Here is a 27,876-nt window from a genome sequence, read left to right as displayed (position 1 = left end):
TGCTTTCTTCCTCATTAGTTTTGGATGTGGCTTTGTATGCTCTTTTGGCCTATGAAGTGCAATGTAAACCAGTTGCACACTGCATCAAAAATAATACAGAAAGGGAAAAAGGGGGGAAATGATAGATACTGATGCAGTTAACATATGCATGCATAACTGCTACAACTCTAATTTTTGTACTTAGTCATGGGATATGCTTTTTTCTTGTACAACACATTTCAAGTTCTCTTTGCCTTAGTCAACTCCTGATCTGGTTGGGATTCTTGATCTGGTGGGGTAAGGTCAACCTTCATTATGAAAGAATCTTTATTATGAAAGTTTTTGTTAGTTCTGCCTCTCTTGGATTGTCATTGCCCTCTAGTAGCTTTATTTTTAGGTATGGGTGGTCCAATCAGCTCCCTAGATCCAGATGCATCTCCTGACTATTTTAGATGTATCTTCCCTTCCATTTGGTAGAAGGATACTAATTTTGATTTGTTAATTGGTATAAACAACTCCAGTTAGAACACTGTTTCTTTCTCTGCCAAGTAGTACAGTAGCCTGAAGACCAGACCCGGACGTGACTGCATTTTCCAAGTCAGTAGGGTTATTCATCTTCACTCTGTGAAAGCATTCTTCCTTTGGGAATCAAGATCTCTAAACTCAGATGTCCATAGGTCATGAAAATTGAAAGTCAAGAATTTGTTAGTTAGTATTTTTGAGTACAGGGCCCATGTAATGTGGCAGTGGGAGAAGCAGCTATGTATACCAGCTGCTGGTTCAAAGTATGCACATCCTACAACAAGCAGACCTAGCTCACAGGGTGTTGGCCTCTCAACTTCAGTTGAGAGTGCCTTCAGTCAGGCACTCTATCAGGCCAGCTGCTTTTGGATGGTGGAGTATGTGGTATTATCAGAGAATTCTATTGGCAAAAGTCCACTGGTAAACGTATGTGCTATAAAAACAAAACAAAACATTGAGTCAGAAATAGTGTGGTGAAGGGATCATAAGATCCTGTGGAAGAAAGTATTGGAAGAATCATTTGGAATGGAGAGGGTACATATATATCTAGAATGAATGTTTATTGTTGAGAAGATAAATATGTTCTCTCTATAATGGAAGGGATCCAACTAATACTACTACTAATTAGTGAAAGGTGCTGGATCAGAGGCTCAGCATTGGACAATGCTGTCATCAGGGTGGGTACTCCACACAAACAGGAGCCAGATCAACCTTGGTGAGGAGAAATTTATGTTGTTAAACATGTAGTTAGCTTCCATCAATGGAAGCGCAGTTACTTTTACAATGGAACATAGTTACTTTGCTCATGGGTCCATTGATCAAATCAAAGAATTATTAGGGAAAGAGTCATGTTATTCATGCAATGGACTATCTTGCTTATTCCATCAGTTGAAAGCTTTTTGGCAATGGATACCTTGCATTTAGTGAACTGGTATCAAAAAATGTACCAGTTAATTGGCCAAATAATTAGCCACTGCCCTTGAATTAGTACCAATCTATACATTTAGAAATACTTCTTTCAGTAAATGTAGGTAAAGAGATGTATTGCTTGAAACTCTGACCACTGAAAAATTGTTTTTCAGTTCTATTCCTATGAGTAACTATAATTGGCATAGTTTGCAGTTTACATAGCACCTGGTTCTTGAAATTCACATAGTCACTGAATATCATTAGGAACTCAGTCTTCATCAAGGCCCAGTAGTAAGCCAGAGCATGGCAGCCAGTGCCTTGAGCATTCCTGGTGTTATCAGAGGGCTGCCATTCAACCCAGCAGAAGTTTGAAAACACTGGGACTGGACTGCTCTCCTTTGTTGGCTGGGGCCTAAGACACTTGGTCATTATGTTGCTCTTCCAATTATAGGTTCCCTAACAAGCATGACTTTCTCTTTCCACTTTTCAGAGTTCTTGTTGACTTGTCTCTTGCATTATTTCCAAGAATTATAGTTATCTTTAGTAGGGAGAATCAGGGAGACACTGGCATGTGACATCTCATCTGGATAAGAAATTCCTAAGGGAAGAAAATTTGAGAATAAAGATGTGTATTATTTTGCACTGTCACTAGGTTAAAACCTTTTTAAATTTCCCCATTCCTGTTTATTACTGACATTCATAAAGTTCTTGACACTAACAAATACAATAGTCAGTGAAGTCCACACCTATGAATAAAGGAGTATCTCCTTGTGCATGTGTGTGTGTGTGTGTGTGTGTGTGTGTGGTGTGTGACAGAGAGAGAGGGGTGGGAGGAAGAGAGAGAGAGAGAGAGAGAGAGAGAGAAAGAGACAGACAGATACACACAGGGGATCTAAAATCTAAGGGATACTTATCATATCAATGTGCTGTGGAACCAGAGGCAACATTTATAGTAGGGGGAAAGAATCCAGCCTGGAGTGGTGGTGCATGCCTATGATCCCAGTCACTCAGGAGACTGAGGCAGGAGAATTGTAATTTTGAGGTCACCCTGGGTAACTTAGCAAGACCCTCAGCAACTAAGTGAGAACCTGTCTCAAAATAAAATATAAAAAATTCTGAGAATGTCACTCAGTGGTAAGAGCCTCTGGGTTCCATTCCTAGTACTGAAAATAAAAAAAAAGGAAGCAATCCAGAAATTATGTATTATCAGTAGTAGCTAAAACAGCTTCATGAGCATCTCATTCTCTTAGGTATATAAAAACAATATCTAAGAAAGTTAAAAATTCACAAAATGTGAAACGGAGATTTTTGGTGATCTTAACAAGGTACCAAAAGCCAGGAGATGCCAGTGAATGTGACTTATGTGTGCTTTTTCTTATCAGGGGATCAACTTGTGCTGATTCAAATTGTAACATTGCTAGGTATTTGAAAATAGGCTGGAGATTTAGATAAACTGGCTTTAGATTCATTATAATTATCAGAATGAAGCCTGTGTGTCGGTTGCAAAGTGGCCAGCTGTTGCAGTGTCCCTTGGTATGCTGAACTGTCAAGAGAATAAAACCCATACTTATCTGTCTATTCACAACCCATGCATGTCTGTGAATTTTGAGGTGGCAGAAAATGTTTCTACTAGAAAGTGTGTTCAGCATCAGTTTGGCAGCCAGCTTCATGGTCATGGTTGGATTGTCAGGAGAAGCATGTAAAGAGGGAATTCAAGAGAATCAAAATCAGGAGACCAACATGGTTAAGGGTAAGGCTAAGGAAAAGATCTAGAAATGGAGACTAATACAGAATGAGAAGCAGTGGCAAGAAAATGGTATTTTGTTTATCACATTACCCAAGGGAGAAAACAATGGTAAGAAGTCTAGGACTCACTCTTATAGGAGCCTGAGATGTACACATTTGGCATTTGATAGGTCAGTTTCAGTGAGTGGCGGAAATGGAAGACAAGTTGTATGGGTTGAACATGGATCTCAAAATGAACAAATACAAACTTTAAAGTAAGATAGCATTTCTTGCTATATTTTGCATTCCTGATAGTCCCTCATGGAGAATCTGGCACATGACAGATGTTTAGCAATGTTCCCATTTTCCTCCTTGGAGTCTGGGTTTCTCTGGCTCCTCCAGGGAACTGCTCTGGGCAATCCTCCCAGGAATGGGCTGTTAGGTTTCCTGCAGCCAGCCTTGTGACTATGCCTTCTGATGGTGCTTGACATGCAACATTGTGAGCTCTTGGAATTAAGCCATTAGCCCCCACTCAGCTGTGACTGACCCCAGCCTGCTCACCAGTGAGGGCTGATGCTTACTGTCCCAGAGGAGCTCAGGAGGGCATTGCAGTCATGCAAGGTTGTGCTCAGATAATTTCAAAGTGATGACAATTCATCCATTATAAGTGTGAATGTTAAAATAAAGGAAACACACTGTTTAATAGCTGTAGGCTTAAGAGATGGTTGTTGTCAATCATGATCTCTCACTGGGTGAAGACATTTTTAATTAGTTGGTTTGGGAAAATAACCAAAGGAAGGACATCTTTCTTAAACTGATGAATTAGAGATGGATGATGTCCAAATTATATATTTTTTCTCTGTTATGTGGGCACAACCCACTATTCCCTGTTCACCATTTTTCATCTCAAAGCTCTCCCTCTCTCTCCTTGAGTAGAGATGTTATCTTGGCCATGACTGACTACCACCTAATTTTGCCAATCTCTTCTCTTAGGTGCAAAGAGATTGTGATTCCCCTTGGTCTTCTCCTCTGACTCCATATCCCTAAGTCCCCTTGAGTCTTTTAGAAGGCCACCTTTGAAATAAAGAATTGTACAGAGTAAATGTTCTGTGCCTTCTTTTTCAAAGGAAAGCAATGTAAATTGTGCAGAGCTCTCCACCAAGTGCTGATCTCCTCTACTAATATTATCTAACTTAGTCTTTACCTCAGGTCAATGGAGCTTGTTTGGCTACACCATTTTAGAGATAAAGTAATTGCATTTTGGATAAGTTACTTGCTTAGCATGACATATCTAATTTGCAATAACATTACAACTTATATCCATGTCTGTCTTAGTGCATTGCATTCCATTATGCAAATTAAATCCATGTGGTCACACAGCTCCCCATAATGCTTGCTATTCCCTCTACCTGAAATGTTCTTCCTTGTTGCTCCTTTTCATTCAGTCATGAACTTAAATATCTCCCTCTTGTGATCACTCCAAACTTCTACTTTCTATCATGTTATGACCATTACCACTAATAGACAGTTGATTATGTGCTTTTTCTTTCAAGAATGAGAATTCTTTGGAAACAGGACTGTCTGCTACTCTATTCAGCATTTTTAAATTTCTATAATGGTAGCTGGCACATCCTAGCCACCTAATAATTACTTGTTGAGTGAGAAAATAAATGAGTTATGGATTATATGGATGATTAACAAATGAGTAGAAATTTCTCCATTGCATGAACTATACTTCTTAGCTATTAAGCTTTACCATGTAGTATAAATTATATATCAATAGTTTTATAAAGAAATGAAATATTCTTCATCAAAGTGAACTGTGCTTAGCAGATGTAGAATAATATATACAAGTTTAGTAAATATAAGCTATTAGGAACAAATGAGTGCTGATGCGGATTTAAGAGAACTTGGGTTCTATTGCTAATTTAGCAATGCCTGGCTGTGTGATTCAAGGTAAGCAACTCTTTTTGTGAAATCAGATGTTCCAGTCTTCTTGGTTTAAACATCTAAATATATTTGTGTATGTGGTCATCTGGGTACAGCGTCCAGAAACTTGGGTGCTTTGAAAGTGTCCTCCCCCAAATGAGTCATTGCTTGTGATTTCACAGCATGAAAAATACACATCGGTTCACATTCCTGGGTGTGTGGATATATTGGTTTCCTATTGCTGTTGTAATAAATTACCATAAACTTAGTGACTTGAAATAGCACAAATTTATTTTCTTACATTTCTGGAGATAAGAAATCCTAAATGAGTCTGGGACAAAACCAGAGTCAAACCAGGTTGTGTTCCTTTTAGAGACTCGCTAGAATCTCCTAGAATCTTTTCTGGCTTTTTGATGCACTTGTATCCCTTGGCTCATGGTCCTTTTCTCTGTCTTCAAATCTAGCTGATTACCTGTGCCTGGTGTACATGCCTGTAATCCTAGCAGCTCAGGAAATTGAGGCAGAAAGATTGCAAATTCAAAGCCAGCCTCAGCAACTTAGTGAGGCCTTAAGCAATTTAGCAAGATCTTGTCTCACAAGAAAAAAATTTAAAAGTCTGGGGACGTGGTTCATTGATTAAGCTCTCCCATGTTTAATCCCTTGTACGCACACTTCCTAAAAAAAATTCAGCTGACTAGCATGTTCAAATTTACCTCCTACTCTGACATTCCTGTCTCTCTCTTGTGAATATTCTTATGTTCTTATGAGCATAATGGCCAGCCAGATAATCCAGAATAATCTTCCCATCTCAAGAACCTTTACTTAATCACGTTGCCATGTAAGGTGTTTCTACATTTGGAAATTAGTACATGGGCATCTTTGAGGGTCCATAACTCTACCCATCACAGTGGGTGTTAAAATTCAGACTTAATTAAAAACCAAGCAAATGAATTTTTTCTATGAACTAATATCTATAAAGTCTCTGCTATGTATGTGCTTGACACTATTTTATGTGTTATCAATGTCCAGTATCTCTGGAATGTGCTGGAAATCTTTATGGCCTGAAATTCACACCTGTCCAAATTCTCCACAATGTGTTTTACTAAATAGAATGACCAGTTCTCCTTCCTGGCTCAAGTCTTGATTAACCTTGCTCTTTCCTTGTCTTTTCTTTCCTTTTCCCCATTTTCTGATCCTTCTCTCCTAATGACATGCTAGTGCTGCCTTGAAGAGTGATATTTTGGAAGAGATAGAAGAATCAAACATGTTAATATTATTCATTGACACTGCATTTAATCAAGGTTCTGTTAACTTGAAACCATTTGATATCATTTTACATAAAAAAATGTAGAGATCCACAATCTAGCTATTGTGAATTGAGTTGCTATAAACATTGATGTGACTGTGTTACTGTAGTACACTAATTTTAAGTCCTTTGGATATAAACCGAGGAGTATAATAACTAGGTCAAAAGGTGAGTCCATTCCAAGTGTTCTAAGGAATCTCCACACTGCTTTCCAGAGTGGCTGCACCAATTTGCAACTCCACCAGCAATGTAAAAGTGTGCATTTTCCCCCACATCCATGCCAACATCTATTATTGTTTGTGTTCTTAATAATAACCATTCTAATTGGAGTAAGATGAAATCTTAGAGTTTTAATTTGCATTTCTCTAATTACTAGAGATGTTGAACACTTTTAATATATTTATTAATCACCTGTATATCTTTGATGCCCTTCAACAGATGAATGGATAAACTGTGGTATATGCACAATGGAATATTATCCAGCCATAAAGAAGAATAATATTATTGCATTTGCAGATAAATGAATGGAATTGTGGAATATCATGCTAAGTGAAATAAGCCAATTCCAAAAAACCAAAGGCCAAATGTTTTCCCTGATAAGTGAATGATGATATATAATGGAGGTAGGGGATGGGGGTGAGAGAAGAATGGAAGAACTTTAGATTATGTATAGGGAAATGAGAAGGCGGAGGAGGCGGGGGTATGAAAGATAGTGGAATGAGACAGACATCATTACCCTATGTACATGTATGATTACATGAACAGTATGAGTCTACATGCTGCACAATCTTAAAAATGAAAAAATGTACCTCATTTTGTACAATGAATCAAAATGCAGTCTGTAAAAATAAGAAAATTTTAACCCCCCCCCAAATGTAGTTACTTTATATTAGGTAGAGAAGAGTGAAGGAAGGGGAAGAGGTATGGGGAAAGGAATTATAGTAGAGTGAAACAGATATTATTACCTCATATACATGTATGACTGCATGACCGATGTGATCCTGCAGTAGGTATAGTTAGAAAAATGAGAGATTATACTCTATTTACTTAAGATCTATCAAAATGTGTAAATGTATACTACTGTCATGTATAATAACTATTTAGAACAAAAAAATTAAAAAATTTTAAAAACATGTAGAAATTATTGTTTCTTTTCTTTGCCTTCCATAGAACCAGATTTTTTTTTTTATGTTCTTTGCAGACTCAGTATTCTCAATGTTATCATTGGTCCTGTTCCTTTTCTTTTCTCACTCTGTGCTTTCTTCTTAGGCAAAAATATCCTCTCCAAGTGCTTGAATTAAATTTAGATGTAGAAGATGCCAAATGTGCCTCCAACCCTGACCAAGCTCTGATGACAAATGTCTAAAGTAAACAATTTTGAGAGTGAAAGAAGGCACTATGAATTATAGCACTGAACTAACTGTAATAAACTTGAATGTCTGAAGCAAATATGAGCTTGAGGTCACGGAAGATATAGCCAATCTCATTTGATTTCTCTACTTGGTTGTGTCTCAGATATATCAGACTTAGTAACTCCAACTTTGAACTCACAGCCTTCCCTGCCAATAAGCAGTCTCTTCCCTACCTCAGTAAAACTTGTAAACATTCAATTGCATAAAGAAAAATGTAATTGTTAATCTTTACTGGCCTTTCTTCGTGGTACCATAGTTTCTCTCCATCTTTACTGTCTTATACCTGAGTCAAGTCAGCATCAGTTCTTACATGGATTGGCCTTCATGCATCCATGCTTGCTTCCTTTGAACCATTCTACATACATCAGCCAGAATAATGTAAGATCATCAAGTCCAACCCTACTCAATTTTACCCCCTTTAAAATCTCTCTTACCATAAGAATAAAGACCAAAACTTTTAAAGGACTCCAAACCAGTTGTTGGTTAATTCATTTAATAGATAACTCTTGACTGCTTGCCCTGTACTAAGCACTGTTCAAGCCTCTAGAGTGGCTTGAGATATTTTTAAGGGGGGGGGGACAACAATATCACAAAAAGATAAAACCAATTGCAAGGCATAATGACAATAATGAGAATAAGCAAGAGATTGGAATATTTAGGAATCAAGTATTTAAAAAGCCCATTCTAGGGCCTTTCCTTTACGAAAAAGGAATAACACACTTGAAGCACATAAGGAAGAGAAGTTCAAGTACAAAGAAGGGCATGTGCAAACATCCCATATTGGAAAAGACCATGAGAAGTTGGAAGAAGTAAGGTAGTAAAAAAGTCTATGAGGAGAACTATGCGAAATAAGATAGGAGACAGGAAGTTTCAATCACGTGTTGCTTTGCAGGTTGTGGTACAGGTGTGAGAGGGGAAAATGGAAATGAAGTATTTCTCAGTTTATAATTCAAGTAGATGAAGAAATTGTGCTGTTATTTACTGAAAGAGGAAATCAGAAGGAACAGTAACTTTAAAAGGGAAAATGAGTTTTGGATATGTAATATTTGACAAGCCTGTTAGACTGTCAAGTGGATCCATTGAACCAGTCAGTGTAAGAATCTTACAGGAAAGAGCTTAAGGAAATGGTCAGGTCAGGGGATATTCAGAAGGTCAAATGCTAAGCTATTCATTCTAATGTGCTCCTGTTGTCAGAACATTGATTTTAATGCAAAGACTGACAAAGTAGAGAAGTAGACATGATGAAATCGTATTTGGAAGTTTTAATACTCCTTTCTCAGGAGCTGATAAGAGAAGCAGAAAAAATAGTAAGGAAGTTGAGCAAAGATTTGAATGAGATGACTAGCAAATTTGATTAACTAGGTAATATATTATAACACTGCCTTCAACAAATTCAAAATAAACATAATTTCAAGTACATATAAGACACTGACCACATGCTAGGCCATGAAGGAAACTCAACAAATTTCAGAGGATTGAAATTCTGTAGAGTAGGTTTGTTGGTTACAGTGACATTAAACTAGAACTCAAAACCAAAAAATATAACTAGGAAATTCCTATTTGCCTAAAATTAAGAAGACTATTATGATATGTGTGTATATACACACATATGTATACATTTGCATATTTATATGTGTGTGTGTATATACAAATATGTATATAGTAGATAAATATACTTAGAAGAGCAGTAAAACTGCATTATATCAAAATTTTTGGAAGAATATACATAATTAACACATAATTAGAAAGAATCTTAAAAGTGAATATTATAAAAGAATAGAAGCTGAAAAATTAGTGACCTAAGCATTTATTTTAAGAAGTTAAAAAAAGTAAAATAAGTTCAACTCAAATAAAACTTAGAAAACTGTAAAGATAAGACTGAAAATAAGTGAAATAGAAACAAAAACATGAGGAAGGGATTAAAAATTAAAGTTTATTCCTTTAAAAGGTTAATAAAATTACTAAGACCCATACAAGAAGAAAATAAAACTGATCAAATATTCACTTTTAGGAGTAAAAGGAAGCAGCCATATAGATGTGAAATGTACTGAAGAGATAATGAGAATATATGAAAACTCATTATGACAATACATTTGAAAATGTAGACCAAATAAAGAAATCCCTAGAAAAATAAAATACCAAAATTGAAGAAAGGGGGAAACCAGAAAAGTCCTCTAAATGTTAAAGAAGGTGAATCTATAATGTAATACCTTCCAAAAAAGGAAAGTTCATTCACAGAAAGAATGTCATTGGAAAACTCTACTTATATTTAGGGGGAAATAAAGCTTTCTTTCTGAGATTTATAATAAAGCAAAATTTGTCATCAAAATAGGAACATATGGAATGCTACTCTAGTTATTTTATGTGTCCAGAATAACAAGATTAACATGACAATATGACAGATACCTGTGTGAAGGAAAAGCAAAGAATAATCTCGCCCTGGAAGAAAGATTCAGTGGGTCAAACACTTTTTTTGCCAACATGGTTATAATGTATCTGAAAAGTATAAAACTTAATTTCAAATGGTATTATTGATTTGAACATGAGACAATCAAGTAGTGTGATTTATCATATCAGAAAAATAAGAAAGAAAAATTATACAAAAAATATACAAAGGTGTTGATAAAATTTAATTTCCATCATCTTTGATGTCTTTGAAAACTAGAAGGGAAAGGGAATTGCTTTGATCTGATAAAGATTTCTAAAAAGTATCTTGTTCTAAATATCATACATAAATGCAGTATGTATATAACGAACAATAACAATGTTATAACAATATATAAGGCAGTATGTTCATAGTAATTACAATGCATAATAATAAAGACAAACAAGTAGATCAAAAACAGAATAAACTGTCCAGCTTCATACCTACTCGTAAATGGTTCCTTGATTTAAATAAAGGAGGAAATACAGAGCAGTAGGAAAGAAAAGATTTTTCAATAAAGGATCCTGGGACAATTGGATATCAAAATAGACGAAAATGAAACTTGACCCTTATCTTGCACCTACTACAAAAATAAATTTCAGAGGGGCTGCAAATTCCTCTGTGAATTTCAAGACAATAAATCTTCTCAAAGATAATATATAAAAATGTGCTCATGACATTGGGTGTAGAAAAAAAACTTTTAAAAAATAAGACATAAATGTAAGTAAAAAGGAAAATATTGAAAAATGTTATTACATTAAAATTAAACTTTTGTTTACAAAAGACATTGTCAAAAAAGCAGCAGGGTGAGATGGTGCATACCTGTAACTCCAGTGGCTCAGGAGGCTGAGGCAGGAGGATTGAGATTTCAAAGCCAGCCTTAGCAAAAGCAAAGCACTAAGCAACTCGATGAGACCCTGTCTCTAAATAAAATACAAAATAAGCCTGGGGATATGGCTCAGTGGCTGAGTGTCCCTAAGTTCAATCCCCCATCTGCACTCCCCCCCAAGAAAGCAAGCTACAAATTAGGAGAAAGTATTCGCCTCCCATATAACCAATACAGCACTCATATATGAATATATAACTAGTTTTAATGAATCCATAAGAAAAATAAATTACCCAATAGAAAAATAAGCCAGAGATCCAAATAAGCACTTTACCAAAGTGTTTGTCCAGTTGATCAATAAAGGTGTTTAAAAAAGTGGTCAGCTTCATGATAGTTGTCGCATATGTTAACTATTTTGGCAAATACAATGTGGAGCAGCAGACACTTCTCTACACATTACTAATTGGAGAGTGAGTTGGTGTAAATATTTTGGAAAACATTCTTTATATGTCGAAGATATGAATAACCATAACCCCTCATTTTTACACCCAGCTTTATCCAAAACAAATGTTTCTACAGTAGGTACCAACAGACTGCAAGGATATTCAGAGCAGCATTATTTCTAAGAAACCTAAACTAGAAATAATCCAATGTTCACCAAAAATAGAATGGTTAAAGAAGCATGCTCATCTAATGAAAAATTGCATCCACAAAATGTATAAATTACAGTTTTGAACAACATGAATGAATCTCACAAACATGATTTTGATAGAAAGAAGCTAGGTACAAACAATTTCATCTTGTATGCTTATGTTTATGTAAATTTGGAACTTCAGGCAATACCAGGCAAGCTACACCTTAGCATATAAAGATGCATACATAGGTGGGAAAACTATTAAACAAAGTAAGAAATTGTACAAGTAAAATTAAGAATAGTGGTTAACTTTGGAGTGAAAGAAGAATTGGAAAGGGCTGATGGAGGGCTTCTGAAGTGCTAGCATTATATTATTAATTTTTTTTTTGATCCTGGGTGGCAATTAATTGTGTGCTATATATCCTGATTTTTAAAAAGTGTATATGAATGTGCATGTGTTTGTGTGTGGTGTGTGTGTGTGTGTGTGTGTGAGAGAGAGAAAGATACACACACACATGGGAAAAGAAAGAGAGAAATAGATATGAGAGAGAGAATGGGAGGTGAAAAATTACCTATAAAGACATTTAAGGAATGTTACCTATAAAAAGAAAAAGTGCCATGCAGATGTTAAGTGAGTGTGAATATTGATGAAATTTTCTCTTCTCCTTTTTAGATAGGAGATATAAGACATGTTTATATAGAGAGGCAATTCTGCAAAAGAGAAAGGGTCATGAATGAGGTTGAAATCAGACAAAGGTACAAGAATGTGAAATCCTCAAAGATGGTGGGTGTGATCCATGCACCACGAGTGGAGTGATTGGTCTTTTAAAGGAACTCTCTGGAGAAAGGATGTTTGAAGGAGGCCCAAGTGTAAGTGTAAAACGTTTGCAGGTATAATATTAGGAGGTTCTTTCTTCAGTGAGGTAGGGACGTGGGCATCCTTTTGGGCTCATTTCAACTTCCACAGGCTTCTTTCTGTTCCTAAACCAGATCATGCATTCTCCTTCCAAAGCACCTTTGCACGTGTTGTCTGCTTTCCAGAGTGATTAAACCCTCAACCTCCCTCATTTAGTAACATCTGAACATCCTGAAAATCTCCCAGGAAACACACACACACACACACACACACACACACACACACACACGGAAGCATGCCCTAACTTCCTATTCTTAGCTTCCAGGACAACTTTCCCCCATAGCACATGTCTCTGCTGTAATTGTGCATTCATTTCTTTTAGGCTGTCCACCCACAAGACAGTGTGTGCTAAGAATTCAGGGTGTATTTCTTCTTTGGACCAATCCCTGCCTAAGTGCCTACTGTCTTATAGGTACCATTTTTTTGGTACGTATAATGCTTGAATACATGAATAAATGAAGGTTGTACTGAAGTATTCTTAGAAATATTATTTGAACAAGTCAGAATTCGTTTGCAAGAAATGCTATTAGATTTCTAATATGCTCCTGCTCACTGATCAAATGCTCTAATGTATTTAACCCAATAAATCATACATTCATTTAGACAGCCATTCATTAATAAACATGTATTTAGTAATGATATCATGCCAGGTACTGAGAAAGGCAGTGTATAGGAGAGGAAATGGTCGTAGAGGCAATTCAGGTTTTGTGTGAGTAGAATAGTTCTATGCAGACAGCCTCTTACTTTGGAGTTGTATAATTTAAATTTGAATTCCAGCTCATTTTCTTACAAATTTCTTGGCATTTGTTAAGTCTCCTAAATACTTTGAGCTGTTATCTCCTTATTAGTAAAATGAGACTCATCATTCATCGCTTACAGTATTTTTGTGAAGATTGCATATGGCAACCTATTTAAAGACCTGCTAAGTACCCAGTGCAGAACTGTGCTCTGCCTTTGGTTAATATCTAAGTTGGAAAGTGAGACAGGAAGCTTGGGCCCCTCATATGTGCTGCACATTAATGAGTCTGGGGATCGATGCTAAAGGTCTTGATTTGATTCTTAGGTCCTTCGATGACTACAGTGTCACAATAAGAAGGGACCTAAAATTCATATAGTGTGAATACCTTTTTTATAGGTGAGGACTTTGGGGCTCTGAGGAAGAAGGGCCGTTGCAGGTCTGGGCTTCATCTCAGAGTGCAGGGCCAGCTCGTATCTTAGAGACAGCATACTTCTTCCTTCCTTGCCTGTGGGGCTCTCAGCTGGGGCGCTAACAGGCAAGCTATTTTGAGCCAGAAGTTGTATAAAGAAAGGCTCACAGCAGTGGCCAGCCTTGGTCTTGCCATTGTATTGGCCTCCTAGGATGCCTCCCTCCTTACAAGGCACTTTGTGCCAGCAGGAATGTGAGGCAGGTTGTGAAATTCAATTAATTCTACAGTCAGCCCACATACCTACCTCCAGGGTCAGCCCAGCCAGGACTAGGCAGCACTATTGGCTAGGTCTAAAAATGAGGCTTCCTGACTTACCCTCTCCCCTTCTATCAGCTTTTTCTTAGGTCTTCCTTCATGCTCCCTACATGACTTCATAAAAGACAAAGTGGATCTGTGGGAATATGTTTTTATATTAAAATACTGTTGCATGCATAATTTTTATTTGCAAATCTTTGAAATTTTGAATTGTAGAAATTGCTTTTATTGAAGTTGGGAGGGAATGACTAAAATGCCCCCTTCCTTGTCTCTTGGGTTCTAGCAGGGTAAAAGCAAAAAGAAAGGTTATCTATATGACTAATGTATTGCCAGGAGGCACCTATAATCCTTCAATGTAGAAGTTTCAGTTAACCTCAACCAAAATAGGGTCGCTAGTTCTCTGCCTTATGTAGGAGGGAGTGAGGGGAGACTTGCCCTAGATTTAGTGCATGAGATGAGAAAGTAGAGAGTTCAATTTCATCATAAGAGAATCAGATACTAGGTAGTGAGAGCAGGAAGTGATACCAGGAACTGATTCCAGTTTTGAAGCAAATTGAATGTTCCCTCAAACTCAGTGAGGGTCTTGGGTCATGGAAATAGAAGATGCAGGAGTGCAGAGAGGATCTAAGAGTAGTCATGTTATGGGGCAGACAGATGTGAATGGTGGGAACACCAGATTAAGAGAATAATTCTATAAAATGGGCCCAGGGTACTAACACACATAGGCTTTCTTTTCCAAGAAGCAATTTATCTGCAGCCCTGCCCAGCTAAGTGAACATTCTTTAGCAAACTCCCTGTTAGCTGCAGGAGAAATATTGGCTCAAGATGCCATTGAAGGGAGGAACCCAGGAAATTTTTGTGATCAGATCCTGAAACTCTGGGGGATAAGCCTAGTTCCTCCTAACCATAAAATCTATATGAGTGTATGATTAAAAATCCAATTAGAATTGTCAGTGTGGGCCAAGGGGACCTAGAATTGCCATGGCAGTAGGGACTTGAAAGTGTGCTGTCACCTGATGTTAAACAGTCAAGAGGTGGACCTGGGCAGGACTCTCCGGAAACTTCTCTGGGATCCCCAATAAAACTGGAGTGCAGTAGAGGCACATTGTCCCTCTCTTCTCTGAGAGGACCCATTCTCCCCACTGAGTGTCCCCTTTCCCTTTTTCCTATCCCTTCAACAAACTCATTCCTGTTACTCTGAATGACATGTCTGAAATCTTTCAGCCTTGATCACAAGAATCCAAGTTTGAAGAGAGGATCTTTGTGCTGCCTCAGTTTCTCCAAAGGTCCAGGCTCCATAACAGTCACTTCAATATTTTCTCTCTTAGGGGAGTGAAATAAACATCCTCTTTCTATGGACCAAGAGAACACAGGGAAACATTAGATCTTCCCTGACATTCAAAATATTCAAACTTTATTAGACTGAATTTGAGACTTTAGGTCAAACAGGGCAGTGATGTTCCCCCTTTCTCCTGAACTACATCCCCAGTCCCTTCATTAATCATTTTTAAGGGCTATGAATTTGTGGAGCAATCTTATTTTTATTTTCATGAAGCCACTCATAAAGAGATGGGGACCTCAGATACAAACCCCTTATCCTCAGGAAACTGAAACATTTCAAGTTAATTAAATTAAGTTTTAAGATAAACTTTTTCCCTTAAAATTAGTTTACCCACAATTCTGTTTTTTGATCTCATGTCAAGTCTACCCATATGTTTAACAGAGGATACGAGGAAAGCAAAGCATGGCAGGAGCATCTCTGAACAAGGTATCCATCTTTATACTCTCATTGTCCCTCACTGAGAAGATCCCACGGGATCACACAAGAACCACCAGGTCTGCATAACAACTAAGCTTAGAAAACCCAAAGAAAAGTCTAATTTCTTAAATATAGTTTTGATTCTGGAACACAGTACAGAATAGAATCTAGACTCACATTGCTTTTGTCAACCAAAGATCACAGTGGAAACTTCATGCTATCTGCAAGCTTGTGAGTACGGCAGAACATTGAAAAGTATCATCAGATATTCTTGGCGTTAGTATTACACAAGTATTAATTTGTCTAGTCTATTCCAAAAGTTTGTGGAGTATAATTTATAAATTTCACTACAGAGGAAGGAATCTCTCAATGAGAGCTTATTTTAGGTATGTATGTATGTATGGATGGATGGATAGGACCTGGGGCACTCTGCCACTGAGCTACATTCCCAGCCCTTTTTTCTTTTTATTTAGAGACAGGTTTTCAGTAAGTTGCTGAGGTTGGTCTCAAATTTGAGATCCTGTTGCCTCAGCCTCCTGAGTCGCTGGAATTACTGGCATGTACCACTGGCTTGGCTCTTTTCTACCTTCCTGAAGTGTTAAGTTACGTTGCTATTTGAAATCTTTCTACTCTTTTAATGTAGATGTTGCTCCGATCTTCCCTCTTGATACTGATTTTTTTGCATCCCATAAATTTTAGTATGTTCTCTTCCATTTTCATTTGTTTGAATGAATTTGTAACTTACTTTTTGATTTATTATTTGACCCCATGGCCAACCAAGAGGGTGTTTTAATTTCCACATTTTGGTAAATTTTACCTTTTTCCTTTTGCTAATAACTTCTAATATTATTTCATTGTGGTTAGAAAAGATACAAGGTATAATTTTAATCTTCTCAATTTTATTAAAAAATTTTTGTAATATAACATGTGATCTATCCTGGAGAAATAACCACCTACATTTCTGAGAAGAATGTGTACTGTGCTGCAGTTGAGTCAGTTAGGTAGGGTGCTCTGGAAATATGTGTTAGGTTCATTTGGTCTATAAGGTCTTTCAAGTCTTGCTTTCTTATTGTTCTTTGTAGATCATGTTTCAATGAGGTTTTTCCCATTTTTCAAAATGGAGTTTTGAAATCTCCATTATGATGTTGCATGTGTGTGTGTGTGTGATAAATAAATGTAAGTAAAGAGGAAAAGACATGACACTAAAAAATATAAAAAGTTGATGAAATAAAAAAGACTCAAATTGAGAGATATACCATATTTGTAAGTTGAAAGACAATATTGTTAACAATATCCATACCTCTCTACAGATTTACATACATCTACAGATTTAATGAAATCACTATCAGAATCCCAATGGTATTTTTTTACAGACAGAAAAACAATTATATAATCATATGGAACTCTCAAAGACCACAAATAGATGAATCAGACTTGAGGAAGAACAAAACATGTCATCACATGTCCTGGCTTTTCAAATGTATTACAAAGCTACAGTGATCAAAACAGTGTGGTGCTGGACCAAAGGCAGGTTTCAAAAGCAAGAAACAGAATAGAGAGCCCAGAAAGAAATCCATACCTATAATGAACTGATCTCATGATAGTAGATTGTCATTTTAAATGTAGTTCAAATATCACTGAGAAAGTGACCCTGGAGAACAACTTTGAATAATCTCAGAAAAGAAGGTTGAGACACTATAACACAGAGACACACACTGTGTATAGGTAGGCAGGAGGAGTAAGTAAAGACCAGAAACAAAGTTTTCACAAACTGATATGGGACAGGACAGTTGCAAAAATGACCCTAAAGGAGGCAATTATGTGGTAAGCATAAATCAAAATGGCAGAATGAACCCAACCACAAAATAAGAATAAGTCAAAGACTGAATAAAGAAGACTATAAATATTTAGCAAGTATTAGGTACTTATTATGCTGAGAACTGTGCTATATCCTTTACAAAGATATTTCATTTCATTTTGGAGATGAATAGGTGTACCCCCATTCAGCAGTTTACAAAAATTAGCCACAAAATAGTTAAGGACTTGTTCAGTTGCCCCACAATGCTTTTTATGTCATTATTTTCCAAGTTCAGTGGCCAGTCTGAGACTGCACACTCCATCATGAATATTCAGTCTTCATTAATCTGGAATAGTTTCTGAGGCTGTCTTGTGTTTATTGATCTTGATATGTTTGAAGAGTAGACGTACACTCTGCATCATACCTGGACACTGTACATAATTGATGTCTCCTAATCATTACATTTGTGTTGTTATTATTATTTGTCAAGAATGGAACAGGAATGTTGTCTTTCTCAATGCATCATATCAAATATCAGATGATTCCAGAATTCCCAATATAGTGATTGCTATGGATTGTGTGTGTCCTCCAAAGGTTCACATTTTGGAATCTTAATTCCTCAATATGGAAAAGTTGGCAGATGGTGCACAGTGGGAGGTATGTGAGTCATGGGGAAAGATCCCTTATGAACAGGTTAATGTCTTTCTCATGGAAGTTAAGCCCCCTTTTCTCTCTTTCAAATGTACCTGTTCCTCTTTCTGACTTTTCTGCCATGCATAGAACAGTAAAAGGCCATCATTAGCTGTAGTCATCTGATGTTGGACTTTCCTGCCTCCAGAACTATAAGCCAAAATAAACCTTTTTTCTTCATAATTCGTCCAGCCTCAGGTATTTTCTTATAGCAATAGAAAATGACTAAGACATAATCACTTTTTAAATTTTTTCTTTTTAGATATACATTAGATGTTAAATCTTTGATCACTTAGTTCATGTGGTACTCATCAGGTTTCTCAATTATGAAATAACTATTTCCCTTTTGTAAAAAAAATTATATGAAAACATTTTGAGATTATACAAACACCCGTTTTTCTCATGAAGTAGTCATTTACAACTTTTAGTATCTGTACAGAGTTTTAAATTTTATTATTCTTTCTAAATAGATATGTGTCACTTAAAGATGATTATATGTTCTGAGAAATATATTGTTGGATGATTTCATCTTTGTGCAGACATTGTAGAGTGTATCTACACAAACCTAAATGATATAGGTCAATCCTTTGATATGACTTTTTGATTCAATCAATGTGTTAACAAAATATGTATGAGGCCTGTTGCCAGAATAACACAACTTAGTCTTTCAGTAAACTTTGTATACATAAGCAGAAGGAATACATTCCAAACTAAAAAAAAAAAAAAAAAAAAGAAATTATAGTATAATAAGTACATAAAAAGTAAAATAGTAATTCATTGTTATCTATCAGGTAGTGTGTGCTACATATAACTGCATGTGCTCCACTTCCAAGACTGGTGGTACAGTAGGTATGTTCATACCAGGATCACCTCTGAGGCAAGACCAATGTATGATGCTGCACAGGACCACTATGATATTACTAAGCAACAGGAGTTTTTCAGCTTCAGAATAATCTTAAAGGACCAACCTTGTATATGTTCTTCTATGTTGATTAAAATGTTATTATGTGGCTCATGACTGTATTTAGTTAACATGCTCTTGTAAGGAAGAGTTTTCCTTCTCCTGCATTAATTCCATTTTTAAATTATTTTATTTTACCATGAATTTCTAAATACTTTATTCAATGAAGTTGAATAAAAATGAATCCATTTTGTCAACTATAATCCGTATCTATATGTATGTATACATGCATGTATGTATGTAAATATATACATAGACATATACATATCCCAGAATTGGCTAATGCGAATATCTTCAAGCTGACTTTTGTGACTTTTTAATATTTTCCATGATAGAGGGAATATTACTATGATAAAGGGGCCACAATGTAACAGAAACAGAAAGTATTATACAGAGTACTATGAAAATGACATGCAAACAAATTCAGTAACCTAGATGAAATCCCTGGAAAGACACAAACTACCCACAAATAGACTTAAAACAAAATGGGAAATTAGACTAGATCTATAACAGGAGAGTTAGTCATTTTTAAAACTTCCCACAAGAAGCCCAGGAGCATATGACTTCCCTGATAAATTCTAGCAAACATTTAAAGATGAATCAACATCAATTCTTTTCAAACTCTTCCAAAAAATATAATAGGAAGGAACACTTCTAATCTCAATCTATGAGAGTACTATTCCCCTGATGAAAAAAACAAAGACATCAACAAAATAGCCAAATAATATTTTACAAATATAGATGTAAAGTCTTCTACAAAAAGCTGGTAAACCAAATTTATATTCTCTAATTTAGTTAAATTAACAAACTTACAATGTTGCTTGATGACTTCTTCCCTTCCTACCATGTTTCTGGCCTTATAAGAACTGTTGTCTGAAAAATTCAGTTTCTTAGTCAAACTAGCAGTATTTCAAGTGTTCAATATTCATATGTGGCAGCCAGATGTGGTGGCACACACCTGTATCCCAGTGAGTTGGCAGGCTGAGACAGGAGGATCACAAGTTCAAGGCCAGCCTCAGCATCATAGTGAGGGTGTAAACAACTTAGCAATAACTATCTCAGACAAAAAAAAAGGAATGGGGATGTGGAACAAAAAAACATTGGGGATATGGCTCAGTGGTTAAGCACCCCCTGGGTTTAACCCTTGGTCCCAAAAAAAAGTACACACAGACACAAACACATTTATATATATCTCCACCTGTGGCTAGTGTCCACCATATTGGAAATGACAACTATAGATTAAAGACCAGATAGAGGAGCTGGGGATATAGCTCAGATGGTAGAGTGCTTGCCTCACAAGAACAAGGCACTGGGTTCAAATCCCCACACTGCAAAAAAAAAAAAAAAAAAAAAAAAAAAAAAAAAATTAGCTAAAGACCAGATAGATCACTTTCCTTGTGTGTGTGTACACACCTATGTACACATCCATACTTGTCAAAATAGTAGCTGCACAAATGGATGAAATTGGAGAATATCATGCTAAGTGAGATAAGCCAATCTCAAAAAACCAAAGGATGGACTCCGGCGGTGGGCTCCTCCCACATGGCCAGCTTGTCAGAACAGGCACCCCAGTGAGAGCCTTTCTGCACAGAACCAGCTCCAAGTCCCTGAGCCAGCGGCGAGCTCTGGCCCACAGGCAGCTTCAGGGACCAGGACAGGGCAGCCAGGGACTTCCCCAAACAACCCGACTCTCTCTGGCGGAAGGCACCTTTCAAGGCTAGCTTCTTGGAGCAGACTGCCCAGTGAGAGCCTTTCTACACAGAGCCAGCCACAAGTCCCTGAGCCAGCGGAGAGCTCCGACCCACAGGCAGCCACTGGGACCAGGGCAGGGCAGCCAGAGACTTCTCCAGGTGGCCCTGTTCCCTCCGGCCACAGGCTCTTTCCAGGGGGCAATGTAAGATGGCGGACTAGAGGGTGACTGCATCTCCAGTCGCTACAGAACCCAGGATTCAAGAAGGGGAGACATTGAAAGACTTGGACTAAAATAGAGCCATGGGGTGAGTCTCCCCCACCGGGTGAATCTAGGCCTGGGTAGCAGGCCCGGATAGGGGCGGCTTATCAGAGCAGGGCAGGGCAGCTAGAGTCTTCCTCAGGTAGCCTTCCACACTCCGGCGGTGGGCTCCTCCCACACAGCCAGCTTCTCAGAGCAGGCCACCCAGTGAGAGCCTTTCTGCACAGAACCAGCTCCAAGTCCTGCCAGTGGCACCCTGGAACCAGTAGCAGGCTAGGGGCAGCTTTCTTCGGAAGCACTGCATTATCAAGTTCCTCCAAGACTTCAGGCTACTGAAGGCTGGGAGGTGATACACTGGAAATCTACAGGGACACTATAAGCCAATAGAGGAAATCTGCAATATCTCAGGGTCCCACTGACATCTGACCAATATGAGGAAACAAGGGAAGAAAATGTCCCAAACAAACCTAGATACTATATCAATAAAACCCAATGACAGCACAGCAGAAGAAATGTCAGAAAGGGAGTTCAGAATGTACATAATTAAAACAATCAGGGAAGAAAATGAGGAGATGAAAGAGCAAATGCAGGCATTGAAGGAGGAGATGAAAGAGCAAATGCAGGCATTAAATGATCACACCAATCAACAGTTAAAAGAGCAAATACAGGAAGCAAGAGATCATTTCAATAAAGAGTTAGAGATACTGAAAAAAACAAACAGAAATCCTTGAAATGAAGGAAACAATAAACGAAGTTAAAAACTCCATAGAAAGCATAACCAATAGGATAGAACACCTGGAAGACAGAACCTCAGACATTGAAGACAAATTATTTAATCTTGAAAGCAAACTTGACCAAACAGAGAAGATGGTAAGAGATCATGAACAGAATCTCCAAGAACCATGGGATATCATGAAAAGGCCAAATTTAAGAATTATTGGGATTGAGGAAGGCTTAGAGAAACAAACCAAAGGAATGAACAATATATTCAATGAAATAATATCAGAAAATTTCCCAAATCTGAAGAATGAAATGGAAAACCAAGTACAAGAGGCTTATAGGACTCCAAATATACAAAATTACAACAGACCCACACCAAGGCACATTATTATGAAAATACCTAACATACAAAATAAAGACAGAATTTTAAAGGCCGCAAGAGAAAAGAATCAAATTACATTCAGGGGGAAACCAATAAGAATATCAGCAGATTTTTCAATCCAGACCCTAAAAGCTAGAAGGGCCTGGAACAACATTTACCAAGCCCTGAAAGAAAACAGATGCCAACCAAGAATCTTATACCCAGCAAACTTACTTTCAGATTTGACGACGAAATAAGATCCTTCCATGATAAACAAAAGCTAAAGGAATTTACAAAAAGAAAGCAGGCATTACAAAACATTCTCAACAAAATATTCCATGAGGAAGAGATGAAAAACAACGATGCAAATCAGCAACAGGAGGAACTAGCCTAAAGGAATAGCCAAATAAAGGAGAAATCAAATCTGTCAAAAAAAAAAAAAAATGAGTCAAATGACTGGGAATACATATCATATCATGATAATAACCCTGAATGTTAATGGCCTGAACTCATCAATCAAAAGACATAGACTGGCAGATTGGATTAAAAAGAAAAATCCAACAATATGCTGCCTGCAAGAGACTCATCTCATAGAAAGAGACACCCATAGACTAAAGGTGAAAGGATGGGGAAAAACATACCATGCACCCGACAGCAAAAAAACTTCAGTATCCATCCTCATTTCAGATAATGTGGACTTCAAGCCAAAACTAGTCAGAAGGAATAAAGAAGGACATTATATACTGCTTAAGGGAAGCATAAATCAGCAGGACATAACAATCAAAAATATCTATGTCCCGAACATTGGCTCACCCATGTACATTAAACAAATCCATCTCAATTCCAGAAATCAAATAGACCACAACACAATAACACTAGGCGATTTTAACACACCTCTCTCACCACTGGATAGATCTTCCAAATAAAAATTGAATAAATAAACCATAGATCTCAATAACGCAATCAACAATTTAGACTTAACGAACATATATAGAATATACCATCCAACAAAGAATGAATACACTTTCTTCTCAGCAGCACATGGATCCTTCTCTAAAATAGACCATATTTTATGCCTCAAAGCTACTGTTAGCAAATACAAGAAGATAGAGATACTACCTTGTACTCTATCAGATCATAATGGATTGAAATTAGAAATAAATGACAGAATAAAAAACAGAAACTTCTCCAATACCTGGAGATTAAATAATACACTATTATATGATGAATGGATAACAGAAGACATCAGGAGGGAAATAAAAAAATTCTTAGAAGTAAATGAGAACAAAGACACATCATATCAAAATCTCTGGGACACTATGAAAGCAGTACTTAGAGGAAGATTTATTTCATGGGGTGCATTCAAAAAAAGAAGTAGAAATCAACAAATAAACGACTTAACACTATAGCTCAAAGTCCTAGAAAAAGAAGAGCAGACCAACACCAAAAGTAGTAGAAGACAGGAAATAGTTAAAATCAGAGCCGAAATCAACGAAATTGAAACAAAAGTTACAATCGGAAAATTAACAAAATAAAGAGTTGGTTCTTTGAAAAAATAAACAAAATTGATAAATCCTTAGCCACACTAACAAAGAGAAAGAGGGAGAAAACTCAAATTACGAAAATTCGGAATGAACAAGGAAATATCACAACAGACACGAGTGAAATACAAAACATAACTAGAAGCTATTTTGAAAATCTATACTCCAACAAAACAGAAAACCTCGAAGACATCAACAAGTTTCTAGAGAATTATGAATTACGTAAACTGAACCAGGAGGACATACACAACTTAAATAAATCAATTTCAAGCAATGAAATAGAAGAGGTCATCAAAAGCCTACCAACAAAGAAAAGTTCAGGACCAGATGGGTTCTCAGCTGAGTTCTACAAAACCTTTAAAGAAGAGCTCATTCCAATACTCCTCTAAGTATTCCATGAAATAGAAGAGGAGGGAACCCTCCCAAACTCATTCTATGAAGCCAATATCACCCTGATACCTAAACCAGACAGAGACACATCGAGGAAAGAAAATTTCAGACCAATATCCTTAATGAACATTGACGCAAAAATTCTCAACAAAATTTTAGCAAATCGCATACAAATATATATTAAAAAGATAGTGCACCACGATCAAGTGGGTTTTATCCCAGGGATGCAAGGATGGTTCAACATCCGGAAATCAATAAATGTCATTCACCATATCAACAGACTTAAAGTTAAGAATTACATGATTATTTCAATAGATGCAGAAAAAGCATTTGATAAAATACAGCATCCCTTCATGCTCAAAACACTAGAAAAAATTGGGATAGCGGGAACATTCCTTAACATTGTAAAGGTGATCTACACTAAGCCTGTGGCCAATATCATTCTAAATGGTGAAAAACTGAAAGCATTCCCCCTAAAAACTGGAACAAGGCAGGGATGCCCTCTTTCACCACTTCTATTCAGCATTGTCCTTGAACCTCTAGCCAGAGCAATTAGACAAACCAAAGAAATTAAAGGGATACGAATTGGAAAAGAAGAACTCAAACTATCCCTGTTCACTGATGACATGATGATATATTTAGAGGAACCTGGATATTCCACCAGAAAACTTTTAGAACTCATAAGTGAATTCAGTAAAGTAGCAGGTTACAAGATCAATGCTCATAAATCCAATGCATTTTTATACATAAGTGATGAATCTTCAGAAAGAGAAATTAGGAAAACTAACCCATTCACAATAGCCTCGAAAAAAAAAAAAATACTTGGGAATCAATCTCACAAAAGAGGTGAAAGACCTCTACAATGAGAACTACAGAACACTAAAGAAAGAAATTAAAGGAAACCTTAGAAGATGGAAAGATCTCCCATGTTCTTGGATAGGAAGAATTAATATTGTCAAAATGGCCATACTATCAAAAGTGCTATACAGATTCAATGCAATTCCAATTAAAATCCCAATGATGTACCTTACAGAAATAGAGCAAGCAATTGTGAAATTCATCTGGAAGAATAAAAAACCCAGAATAGCTAAAGCAATCCTCAGTAGAAAGAGCGAAGCAGGGGATATTGCAATACCAGATCTTCAACTCTATTACAAAGAAATAGTAACAAAAACGGCATGGTATTTGTACCAGAATAGAAAGGTAGATCAATGGTACAGAATAGAGGACATGGACACAAACCCAAATAAATACAATTTTCTCATACTAGACAAAGGGGCCAAAAATATGCAATGGAGAAAAGATAGCCTCTTCAACAAAGGGTTCTGGGAAAACTGGAAAACCATATGCAACAGAATGAAATTAAACCCTTATGTCTCACTCTGCACAAAACTCAACTCAAAATGAATCAAGGACCTCGGAATTAGACCAGAGAACCTGCATCTTATAGAAGAAAAAGTAGTTCCAAATCTTCAACTTGTCGGCTTAGGATCAGACTTCCTTAACAGGACTCCCATAGCACAAGAAATAAAAGCAAGAATCAACAACTGGGATAGATTCAAAGTAAAAAGCTTTCTCTCAGCAAAGGAAACTATCAGTAACATGAAGAGAGAGCCTACAGAGTGGGACAATATCTTTGCCACTCATACTTCAGATAGAGCACTAATTTCCAGAATCTATAAAGAACTCAAAAAACTCTACACCAAGAATACAAATAATCCAGTCAACAAGTGGGCTAAGGAAATGAACAGACACTTCACAGAAGATGTACAAGCAATCAACAGATATATGAAAAAATGTTCAACATCTCTAGTAATAAGAGAAATGCAGATCAAAACTACCCTAAGATTCCATCTCACCCCAATTAGAATGGCGATTATCAAGAACGCAAGCAACAATAGGCGTTGGCGAGGATGTGGGGAAAAAGGTGTACTCATACATTGCTGGTGGGGTTGCAATTTAGTGCAGCCACTCTGGAAAGCAGTATGGAGATTCCTCAGAAAACTTGGAATGGAACCACCATTTGACCCAGCTATCCCACTCCTTGGCCTATACCCAAAGGACTTAAAAGCAGCATACTACAGAGATACAGTCACATCAGTGTTCATTGCTGCTCAATTCACCATAGTCATATTGTGGAACCAACCTAGATGCCCTTCAGTTGATGAATGGGTAAAGAAACTGTGGCATATATATACAATGTCATATTACTCTGCCATGAAGAATGATAAAATTATGGCATTTGCAGGAAAATGGATGTAATTGGAGAATATCATGCTAAGTGAGATAAGCCAATCTCAAAAAACTAAAGGATGAATGATCACGCTGATAAGTGGATGAGGACATATAATGGAGGGTGGGAGGGGTTAGCGTTTGGGTTAGGGTTAGGTTTAGGGTTAGGGATAAGGAGGGTGGTAAGAATGGAGGAAGGAAGGACTGTATAGAGGGAAAAGTAGGGTGGGAGGAGTGGGGGGAAGGGAAAAATAATAACAGAATGAATCAAACAACATTGCCCTATGTAAATTTATGATTATACAAATGGTATGCCTTGACTCCATGTACAAACAGAGAAGCAACATGTATCCCATTTGTTTACAATAAAAAGAAATAGTAGCCTGCGTACTGAGCAGATGGTGCTTGTTATGGCTTAGATATGAGGTGTTCCCCAAAAATTCATGTATGAGACAATGCAAGAAAGTTTAGAAGTGAAATACTGGGTTATGAAAGCCAGTCAGTGCATTATTCCCTGGATGGGGATTAACTGGGTGGTGACTGTGGCTAGAGGAGGCTGATCATGGACTTGTGCGTTTGGGGTTTATAGTTTGGCCTTATTGAGAAGAGCTCTCTCTCTCTCTCTCTGCTTCCTGCTGCTGTCTTCTCAGCTGTGTTCCTCCACTATACACTCCTGCCCTGATGTTCTTCCTCACCTCAGACCCAAGGAATGGAGCAGGCCATCCACAGACTAAGACCTCAGAAACTGTGAGCCTCCAGATAAACTTTCCCTCCTCTAAAATTGTTCTTGTCAGTTATTTGGTCATATCATTGAAAAAGCTGACTAAAACAGTGCTTTTTGTCTGAGTCTTGGGTGACCTTGAATGTCTGTTTTGGGAGTTTTGATTTTATGAAATTATTATAAATTCATTCACTGGTATCTGATGTTGAAAAACCAATCTCCACTTATGATCAATACCTCAGGGTCAGGCATAGCTCTTGTTTGCATCCTCTTTCATTTGAATTCATATCAGACATGGCCCCTTGTACCCGTGTAATGGATAAAGTCTGAGTTATCACAGCTCTGAATGGAAGGGTGGAGGGTGATACTCAACTCCATCAAGCCTCAGCTACCTACTACCTGTAACATGGTTTCCATGGCCAACCTGAACTTATCAGCCAATGACAAAAACAAAGAGTGACCAGACCAGCATCAAGTATCCTTGAAATGGAATATAGTTTTACCTTTTTAAAATTTTTACCTATAGCTCCAAGAGAATTCAAGGTTAAATTTAATGTGAATATAAATATATAATAGTGAAGCTGCAAGATAAACTTTCTAACTTATGGGAAAATACTTAACATGATATATAAGCATCTGTTCACTAAGCATCTGATGTCTTACTGGTCTATTGTCCATGCTGGTGATAAACAGCTTTATCCAGAGC

This window comes from Sciurus carolinensis, chromosome 5 (genome assembly GCF_902686445.1).
Source record: "Sciurus carolinensis chromosome 5, mSciCar1.2, whole genome shotgun sequence".
Lineage (NCBI taxonomy): Eukaryota > Metazoa > Chordata > Mammalia > Rodentia > Sciuridae > Sciurus > Sciurus carolinensis.
The sequence above is the reverse complement of the archived record's forward strand: the minus strand, read 5'-3'. Positions refer to the sequence as shown.